The sequence below is a fragment of the Taeniopygia guttata genome, chromosome 5 (assembly GCF_048771995.1).
Source record: "Taeniopygia guttata chromosome 5, bTaeGut7.mat, whole genome shotgun sequence".
Classification (NCBI taxonomy): domain Eukaryota; kingdom Metazoa; phylum Chordata; class Aves; order Passeriformes; family Estrildidae; genus Taeniopygia; species Taeniopygia guttata.
The window spans coordinates 41,723,361-41,733,305 of record NC_133030.1 but is presented as its reverse complement, the minus strand read 5'-3'; the positions used below and the strand labels follow the sequence as shown (position 1 = coordinate 41,733,305).

Below are 9,945 nucleotides of genomic sequence, written 5' to 3'. Positions count from 1 at the left end.
AATGGCTGGGATGCTGCATCTGTCCAGGCACAGGGCTTGGGAAGACAGCAGTGCCCACAGGTTTCCTCTCTGCCTTGCTCCACTCCTTTTAAGCTTCTCACATACCAGGAAATGAAATTCACAGCTCCTAGAACCTAGAACAGCTCCCAGAACCTCTGCAAAGGGTTCTGTGCTCAAACACCACGCAGGTACAGCTCCTCCTGGCATGTAGCAAGCTCATTTTCCAGGTCCCAGAGGTGATTTTGCCCCAGCTGGGTGAGCTTCCTGGGGACACTCATCCTCAACAATGTTCTCAAGGACAGACATCAGCCAGGTCCCAGGCTGGGCACCATGCCCTGCCCAGCATGAACTTGGTGCCACTGGAAGCTGCCACAACATGTCACAAACTCTGGAGCATGGGGGAATCCACAGAGACATCCTGGGCCTGTGACATCAGCTGGGGAAGGAATGCTGGGGCCAGAAGCAGTTGTTTGGAGGCTGTGGAGTGGTGTAAATTCCACTACGCATGGGTTTGGGACCACTGTAGGATATGGGTAAAAACTGCCTCAAGAGATGGGGTCAGGAACAGATCTTCCCCACAGACACTCAGCACAGCATCCTGCCTCCCCCCATGTCCTGAGAGGCTGCATAAACCCATGCATACCAAGAAGGGCCAAGACCATCCAGTGGCCTCCTTACTCAGAACCCTTTCAGGAGTGATTTTAATTCGTGTAAATGAGTATTTTTAATTTGTTATACTGGTCTTTATCTCTATTACCATCTCATTTGCTTTTAAACCTAGTTTTGCCATCCTGACTGAATTCCATTTGATGCATTAGGAGTAATTCTCTTCCCAAAGGGTTAGACATTTTCTCTCCACATAAAAGTCGCTTATTTTGGATAAAGAGACGATTAGATTTATCTTTAATATTTTAATGGCAGCCAGGATTATTGGGTGGGCAGCCCCGGGTTCAGTTGTTGTTGGGGGATTAGACTCTAATAAACTCTTCAGATTGGGATTTTTTTTCTGTTTTTCAAAAAGTACTTGTATTTATTTTAAAAATTCACTTCTTTTTGAGTCATAAATTCCATTTGCTGTTTCCTATTAGTATTAAATCAAGTTGATTAAATTCATAGTGACTATTTGCACATATATCTTTTTAATTTTAACATCCCCAACATAAAATCTTTAATGGTGCAATTTGAAATACCTGCAACAGACATTGCTGTTGCTGTTTAAACAGATGGAAATGAGGATCCAGAGGGAAGGGAGAGGGAGAGAAGAAGGGATGGAGAGACGGACAGGCAGATGTAGAGAAGGGGGTGATCAGACTCTTTCCATCACACGCAATAGGAAAGATTTTGGGGTTAATAAGAATATAGAATTTGGAGAAAGCTCCCTCTCCTCAAAATCACCAGCATCCTTTTGGTGAGCAAAAAGAGAGTGCAGCCTGCCCCGGGTTGTAAACTCAGTTCGCATCACAACCCTTCCAGTGCCAGGAGCCAGGCAGCCCCCGGAAGGTGGCATTTGCTTAGAGCAGATGCTTGCGGGGCTGGTGGGGTGCAAACCCAAGAAGTGAGTGCCCCTCACTCCTCGGGGCTCCGCACCCTGCCTTGGCTGTCACGGATCCTAGTTTAGGCTAATCGTAAACTTGGTAATAGAATAAAATGTCAGCAAAGTAGAAATCAATAAGTGTTAATGCTCCGGGACTTTCACTGCTGGGCTCCCCTCTCGGGCTCCCCCCTCCCGCATCATCCTGTCCCTTTGATTTCAGTCCCTTCTCTAATCCCCACCTCATCAGCTCCGGGAAGGGCTGATCTGCAGCAGAAAATCCCTCATTCGGGGCAAAATCAGCTTAATTTGCAGCAATTTGTAGCAGGTCTTTGCTGGGATTTGAGTCTCAAAATTATTCCGCGGGTGGGGGCCGGAGCCCCTTGCAATATGGGCAGAGATTTCCCCGCTCCTGTGTTTGCAGAGATTTGTCTGGGGAGTAATTACAGGCGGGGGCGCAGCCCGGCCCCGCCCGCGGCGCTGCGCCCTGCGCCGGGCCTGGCACCGGGCGAGCGGCCGAACACGCAGCCGCCCGGATTAGCAGCATTAGCAGCCAGCGCCGAGCAACAATTAATCATTTGCTGGTAAATACAAGCGGGAGCCTCCCCCGGCTGCCGGGGAGGGAAGGGGAGAAGGGGGTGGCTGCCCTGGCCTGCAATAGAGCAGTGAGGAGAGGAAAGGGAAGGGAAGGGCTGGGGAGGGATGGAGGCGCCCGGGGACCTTGTGGCCTCGGGACGGGAGATCAGAGCAGGCAACTTTTCCTTCCGCTAATGCCGCTAATTACCGGCGGCAGCTCCGCGCCGGCCCGGAGGGCTCCCGGGCACGGGGACCCCCGGTTCCCCGGGGCCCCCGGTGAGCGCCTGCCCGCGGGGCAGCCCCGCCGAGCCCAGCGCCGGGGCCGCTTCGCACGGCGGGGGTGGAGTGCCCGAATCCACGGCCCCGGCAATCCCCGAGGATGGGTGCTCAATGGGGAACGTCAATCCGAGTGTGACTTTTCGGGAGACGGGAAAATAGAGCCGCGGGAGGCAGCGGCTGTCACAGCGCGTTTGGGTGGCGGGCCAGCACTTCACTTGGCGCCCCGTCACTTTCTTGGTAAAAAATTAGCTTGAGGTGGATTCGGAATTAAACGTGTTAAATGAATTAAAAACTGACTAATTAGTGGTTCTGACAAATTCACTGGGGAATCATCCACTGCCAGAGAAATTTTGAAGATGTGCTGTCTAGAGATCAGTTATTGGGCAATACCATGCAATATCTTTGTGGTGACTCAGAAGAAAATACGAAATCAATGCAGGTAATGATTTCAACTTGACATAAAAATTGGTGGAGTGATAAATAATGATTGGGAGTAGGTCAGTTATACTGAGCAATCTGGATCGCTTGGCAGGCTCTGCTCATTTGAACAATATGTGATTTTAATATAGCCAAATGCAGGACTATATATCTCAGAACAGAAAATGAAGGTCACAGGCTGCTGTCATGGGAAGCAGTGGCTCTGAGGAGGATGGAGGAGATCTGACAGATAGCAAAAACTAAGCATGGATTTTTGATGTAATCTGCTCTATCAGAGCTATGCCATTTCTGGATCTATTGGCAAGAAAATGTTACCTAGCAGAATGAGGTACCTTGGTATCTCAAGACCATAACAGACTCATATGGTGTCCACTTCTGGTGTCCACATTTTCATTAAAAAACACCAAAGAACTGGAAATTATTCAGATAAGAACTTCATGAACAACCCATGAGTTAGGAGAGACACTTTCAGAGGATGGAAGGTTCTTTAATTTATTAACAAAGGCATAACAGGATTTAGCACTAGAAGGTCAAGCTAACTAATTCATAATTAATTTAATTAAATATAAATGTTAATAAAAGGCCTGAATTTTTCACACTGAGGATAATTAGTAGAGTAGGCATGACATTTTTAAAACAGCTTCCTGTTGAAAAAAAAACTTCTTTGGAAGTTTTTGGGACGGAAAAAGGATAGAAGTGTTTGGGCTTTTGACAGAAAAATATCTAGTTGCTTACAGTAATCCCTAAAGCAATATATTTTGGAACAGTATTTTCTGATGTTGATTTATGCATTTTCATTTTATATTATTCCACTACTATCACATTACAGCATGAAAAATCGTTTAAATCTATTTTCATTTTAATTTTCAAACTGTTAAGTACATTTGCTACATATACTGAGTAAATACTAAATTAATGGAAAATCTTTTTGTTATAACACAGCAGAGAATCTTCATGCTGCCAAAAGTGTGAAATATTTCATGTGCCATGAAATTTCAGATGATCTTAATGATTTTAAAATATAAACTAGGAATCACTATCTCCATTGTCAATCCCAGTGTCTGTATACTGCAGTATATATTGTTTGCTGTCAGCTGTTCTTGGTGACCTGTAAGACTAGTTTAAAAAAGAATCAGTTGCAAAAACAGCATTTTAAAATTACATTAATTCTCCATGGAGAGAAATATTTTAAAATGCTAGAATTTCCCACAGTATGAGAGAACCTGATTTACAGCCGTGTCTAATATTCCAGCATTAAAACTGTTTACAGGAGGAATGGTCTTTCCCATTTAGACCTTCTAAAATACATGCTCCAGCACAGACAAACCTTGCAGTCTTGGCTCATGTCAGATTTGGGGACTAATGGATCTGTCCACATTCAGTGTGGTTTTTGGATCCAGGTTGCCCTCTGGATGCAAGGGTTCGGGTTGCCTCAGTTGCTGCTCTCTGTGTTGCACAGGGGTTACAGGAGGCTCAGCCTGATGTCCTTGCAGATGAAACAGGATTGGAAGATGATGTGGTTCGAGCCCCCACTTCCAACACCTTCCAGCTACTAATGGGTGCTCGCTCCAGAAGAGAACTAAGCCAAAGAAATCACCCCAAGCATCTACAGTGGAGGCACCCAGAGCAGGTTTTAGTGCCTCCCAGTGTGCCCTAATGAATTAATAACCTGCAGGGCAGTTCGAGCCAAGAAATATCTGAAACAAATCCATGGAGCCACCACTGAATGCAATAATGGAGAATCAGGGTGAAGGGATGGAGTCAAAAGGTTCCCCTATCTGGGCAATCCTAGTTGGATCTAAAAAGATGACATTCCCAAGCCAGGAGTTGGACTGTGTGATCCTTGTCAGTTCCTTGCAGCTCAGGGTAGTCTATGACTCGATGAAGCTGGGGCTGTGTGGAGGCTCAGTGTGACCCACGGTGAGCCCGTGCCACCCCTGCTCCCACAGCAAGGAGGAGGGCAGTGCCCTGGCTGCCCAGGTATCTGCCAGCAGGTGTCACTTACACCACTTGGCTTTGGTGTGCTAAAATCCACTGTCATCTGCTGAAGTCATGGGAGGACTAGACTGCAGTGCTCCTGGTCCCTCTGCTCATGCCATGGCACTGCCCTTTATTTTCAGACTTCTAACAAAACCTGGACTAAAAAATGAAACTAAACATTGCAATTTGTTCTTAGATTTGTTGTAAATGCACATCCTTTTCCTGAAGATCCCCATAACAATCATCAAGAAAAACAACTTCAAACTAAGGCTGCTCTAGAGGATTATGAACACCAGAAAACCAATGCCAAAACCCTGATAGAAACAATGCAAAAAGAGGGAGAAATAAAAAGGTAACATGTGTTAAGGGTTTGATCATGATTACTGTTGTCACATCCTCTATCATAAATCTAAACCTGGGAAAATTAACAGTAAAGAAACATTTCAGTAATCCCTTTAACTTTGAATCTTGGCAACAGAAATACTAAAATGCAAAATGTTTTCATGTGGGCTTCAGTGATGGATGTATAAAACAGAACAAAACGCTTTTTTCAAACCGGAAATCATTAATCTACCTTCAGTAACTATGGCTTGTCTTGCATTAACTTAGGGGACATATTTTCTACCTCTCCTCACATTATCATATTGAATAATACTCATAGAAGCCAATTGAACTATTTGTGAGTAAAATGTTACTAAAAAAAAATAAGATTATCAAAGCCAAATCATATGTAAATAATATCCTTCAAAGTCTGCTGAACACATCTTCTACCCACAGAGTGATAACATTTTAATTATCAAAATATAAAAATGCTCACTGCAAAAGCCCAGGAGTCCAAATTTTTTGAATTAAGTCCATAAAAAATAAATATATTAGGTTCAAAATTGTAGAAGGCTTTAAATAATGTATTAAACTTCTTTTAGTTTTTTCTGCAGTAAAATGGCTCCAATTGGTGTTGTCAAACCTTTTGCATCAACAGTGCTTTTTAATAAAAGTTGAAATTTTCTTGTACTCTCTTGATTCTTAGGGGTCTTTGTGAAAAGCACAAATATAGTGATAAGCAAGGCAGCATTGTAACATTTGCAACAACACAGAAATTACAATTAATGAAGAATTTTAGTTGCAGTGACCTGTAAATGAGACATGTTACCTTAACTAGCTCTTGATCATCTTCCTTTGGAACTGGCAGTCCATTCTGGAGTTACCAACTATAAGAGAAAAAATACTGTGTGCTTCCAGCACTTACAGAAACTAGCTTACCAGAATAAACCTTCATAAATATTTTTGCAGGTCAGGGTGGTGTTTCCACAGAAAAAAACAACAGAATTTACCCAAACTGCATATTAATGGAATGACAAAGTAAATCTTCACATTTTCATTTGTGCTAATTAAAGGGGTTGAATGACTGGGTATTCAAAATGTTACATATTTTGTAGTAATTAATGTCTACTGCTTTTGAAATGGTTGGGTTTTTTGATGCTAACATTCTCAAAATTTATTTTAGGAAACATTTGCTGGTTCTTGTTGAAGCTTTAACTACGTGTAGGTTTAACTACATCCTTTATTCCTACAAATACCCTTCTATTTTAAATAAATAGAAGGTGCATTAGAGGGTAAAATAACTACCAACTACCATCACAGTGTCATCAGTGAGCTCATCAAGATGATCTGTGTAGTATTACATCATGTAGGTTTGCTCTCTGGGCCTTAGACCTTCAGTCTCTGATTTCTGCCCACCTTGGTAGAGCCAACCAGCTGCAGATGGCTTAGTGCTTAGAAGAGGCAAAAAGTGCTGCTGTGAGCACTGCTCTTAAGGGTGATGTATGAAGGGAGAGCAGAGCTTTTAATTCAGAAAGATTGAATTCACATAGCAAGCCAAGACATTGGAGGTTTTAAATATCTGGTATCTTAGTACAGGGAGTGAGTCTATGACAGTGAATATACCTGTTTCAGCTTCATTTTTCTTCTAAGAGTGTGTCTGTAAGCAATATCCCTAATCATCACTGTCCATGTCTGAAAAGCCCCATGTTGAACTAGTGGGGAAAGTTGACTTAGTCTGTTACTGGCTGATAGTTTCCAAATCATGTTATGAAATTACCTGAAATAAATTGTCCACTAACATCACCGAATTATTTTTTTCTTTTTCTAATTTACAAGAGGAATAAAAATAAACTAAAAGTAGGTTTTAGTTATTCAGCTTCATGCTGTTGAAAATCACAGTGAGTGGTGGAGGTTTGCATCAGAAATCCCAGCTGACATAGCTGGGTGGCAGCTCAGAGGGAGGGAGGGAGGGAGGGAGCTCTGTTAGACAGGGTGGGGGATCCCCACGGAGCATTTAGATAACAAGGTGCTGTATTTTTATCTCCAATTTTTTCTGCCTCTAACGCTGTGCGGCACTATCTCAGCCTGGCTCTGGGGTATTTTGTCTGTATGACTGGGAGAGGAGAAAATATCACTGAAAAAAAAAAATCCATGGCAAGTTTCCTGCAAAAGTCTGAGTGATCTTTTTCTGAAGGGACACGACAGGGGCTCAGGGACCTGCTGCTGGCTTCTTCCTACTGCAAGAGGAGGAGCAGAGCCTCTGTAATACTTATGATTTTAAAACATCCAGGACAGCATAGAAATTGCTCTGCATGACTCCAAAAGACAAGAAGAAGGAAACCTTTAAAGAGCCTGCCTTATGATCCTAGGGAAAAAGCAGCGATTCCAGAAACGTTCAACAGAAAAGTGAGAGTATAAAGACACCATCATTAACATGGCTTGAAAGACAGGATGTTAATGCAGCTGGAAGCTATTGCTGGTTGGATCTGCCAGGACATCCCCAGCTACACGGGTGTTTCAGCAGCCGGAGGGGCTTTGACTCTGTTGACGTAGGTAGTTATAATCAGGAGGAGAAAGTGGAGAGAAGGCACAGGAGGGATGGAGACCAAGAAACAAAAAAGAAAGAGGGGGGAGAGAGAGAGGAAAGAAAGGACAGAGGGAAAAGGGAAAAGGAGAAAGAGAGAAAATGTGGGGGGAGAAGAAGAGAAATGGGAAGGAGAGCAAGCGAGACTGTATTTCTATAATTACTGTGGATTGGCTCGGATTAAGGGCAACTAGCTATCTCTTGGTTTTTGCTTTTTATATAACAACTAATCTCCTTCTAATCAGTTATTATTAAATTATATTCAATTTTTAATTCATTCACAGATCATTGGTGGCACAATTCGGACATCTGGACAGATAATTGAATAGAGATAATTTATGTAAATGAGGAACAGTTGTGTACCAAGGTGGGGGAGGGGAGAGTTCAGCTCCCAAGGCCAGTGACCTAATGAGGACTCTCCAAAAGCTGCCCTTGCTCCCTGGGAGGACTCAGGTGTGAGGGAGGATGCTAGGAATATTTGGGTATTGTGTGTTGGATATTAACACACATACAAGAGGCCATCAAGCCTGACCTGTCTCACTTTACCTGCGGGACCAACCTGTACTGAACATCAATTTTCTGAAGGTGGAAAACAATGGCCAAATCAGCACCTGGAGGTACCCTTTGCCTCCCAGGGAGAGGTTGCTTCTAACCCAGATCTCTTAATGAGTTACAGGGTGATAGCTCAGAGCAGCACTGACCTGACCATAGCGTGGAGACAGCAGTGAAGGAGCTACTCCAACTCAGAACACCAGCTAGCTGCCAAGCCCAGTACCTTGTGCAGGCCTGACTGGAACCCTGGAGACTAATTATTGCTCCTCAAAAATGCCTCCCTGCTCTTTGATAGACATGGTCTAATCCTTCATTGCTTGTCCCAAACTCTGAATTTTGGAATCAGGAAAAACTTTTGTAGGTAGACTTCGAAGAGAGGTTCCACGATCAAAGGCAGTAACCAAGTACCACAGAGGAGCTGGACTAAAGCATTGTGGCAGCAGCAATATGAAAGAACAGCCCCAAGATTCTGACTTATTGTCATCTATATGGGCACTGTCAGAATGAACAATGCAGAAATAGGGTCAAACACTGTCCAAAGAGAGAGCACAATGTGGCAGTGGGATACATCAGCTCCAGCATGAACACCTGCAGGGTGGGGAGTCTACTTTGGGCATACTCCCATTATAGCCAGCGGACTCTGATCAGTAGGTTCAGTAGAGCCTAGGACATGGTTTATCTTACCTTAATACAGGTAAAATAAACTGGATTAGGGAAATTGCTTCTCCATTGACTTTATTGATGAGATAGATACTGACTAGAGAAGTGGCCCAGGACTAGCTTAGGTGTGGGCATCTAAAATTAAGCAAGATGGATCCCACTATAGGGGAGGAGAGGTATTGTTCTGCTTTTGCAGTAGTGGAACAGCACAACTGCATATTCCTCTGCCTCAACAAGGGAAGATCAAAATGAAGTTCTTGTTCTGGGCTGTGGTTATATTACTTTTCTACAACATTTGGATGCCACAGACCTAGGTGCTGAAGAAGGAAGCATGATAGACAAATTTATCTTCCAAAGGGGAAAAGAATGCTAAACTCACTTGCTATAGCAAAAATCTAATTTCCATCACTCTATTATAACCGGAGGAATTTTGCTGTGCATACTGAATTGTCTTAGCATTATGGAACTGTTGGAGGAAGAGAACACCAAAGATGCATTCACTGTGTGGGAAGACTACTCACAAGATTTGTATATCAAAATAAATTCAGGTTGAATTGCTAAGAACACAATGCAAATTAAATTAAACTGGTTCAAGTGACCTTCTTGCCCAGTGTCAGAAATGCACTGGGCTTTGTTCAGCTCTGCAGGGATTTTTTTGTTGTTGTTGCTGATTAAAAAATTCCCTTTCAGGTTGGTTCTTGAGGCTCTAATTAGCAAAATGTGAAATTGCCACTGGGAGAATTATTGTGAATTTTTCAGATAGGAGTTATCAGTGATAATGAGAATGCAGCCATATGACTGACTACAACCATAAAGTTGGGACAAAAATTCTCAGCAAGGAGGGTTTAAATCAGCCCTTCTTGAAGTCTTCAAAACCAACGAAGAAAGGCGACCAAGGTGTATACTAATGTCATTTGCAGGATACTGAGTTGGGAGAATTCATGCCTACGAGCAGAAGAAAACCAGAGTGCTGCAGCATGGAGAACATAGATGGGAGTCAATTCAGCAAACTGTTTAAAGGGAA

General features: G+C 43.2%; 1 long non-coding RNA gene across 2 annotated transcripts in view; it reads left to right on the top strand.

Moving 5' to 3' along the window:
* The first annotated feature begins 1,958 nt into the window (after positions 1-1,958).
* Positions 1,959-9,945, top strand: part of LOC115495312 (uncharacterized) — a 37,325-nt gene continuing 29,338 nt past the window's right edge. The window contains exon 1 of one of the 2 annotated variants that reach the window (XR_003960519.4): positions 1,959-2,115. This is a non-coding gene — a long non-coding RNA (uncharacterized lncRNA). The remainder of the gene's footprint in view (positions 2,116-9,945) is intronic. The other variant, XR_012056417.1, reaches the window with a different exon arrangement.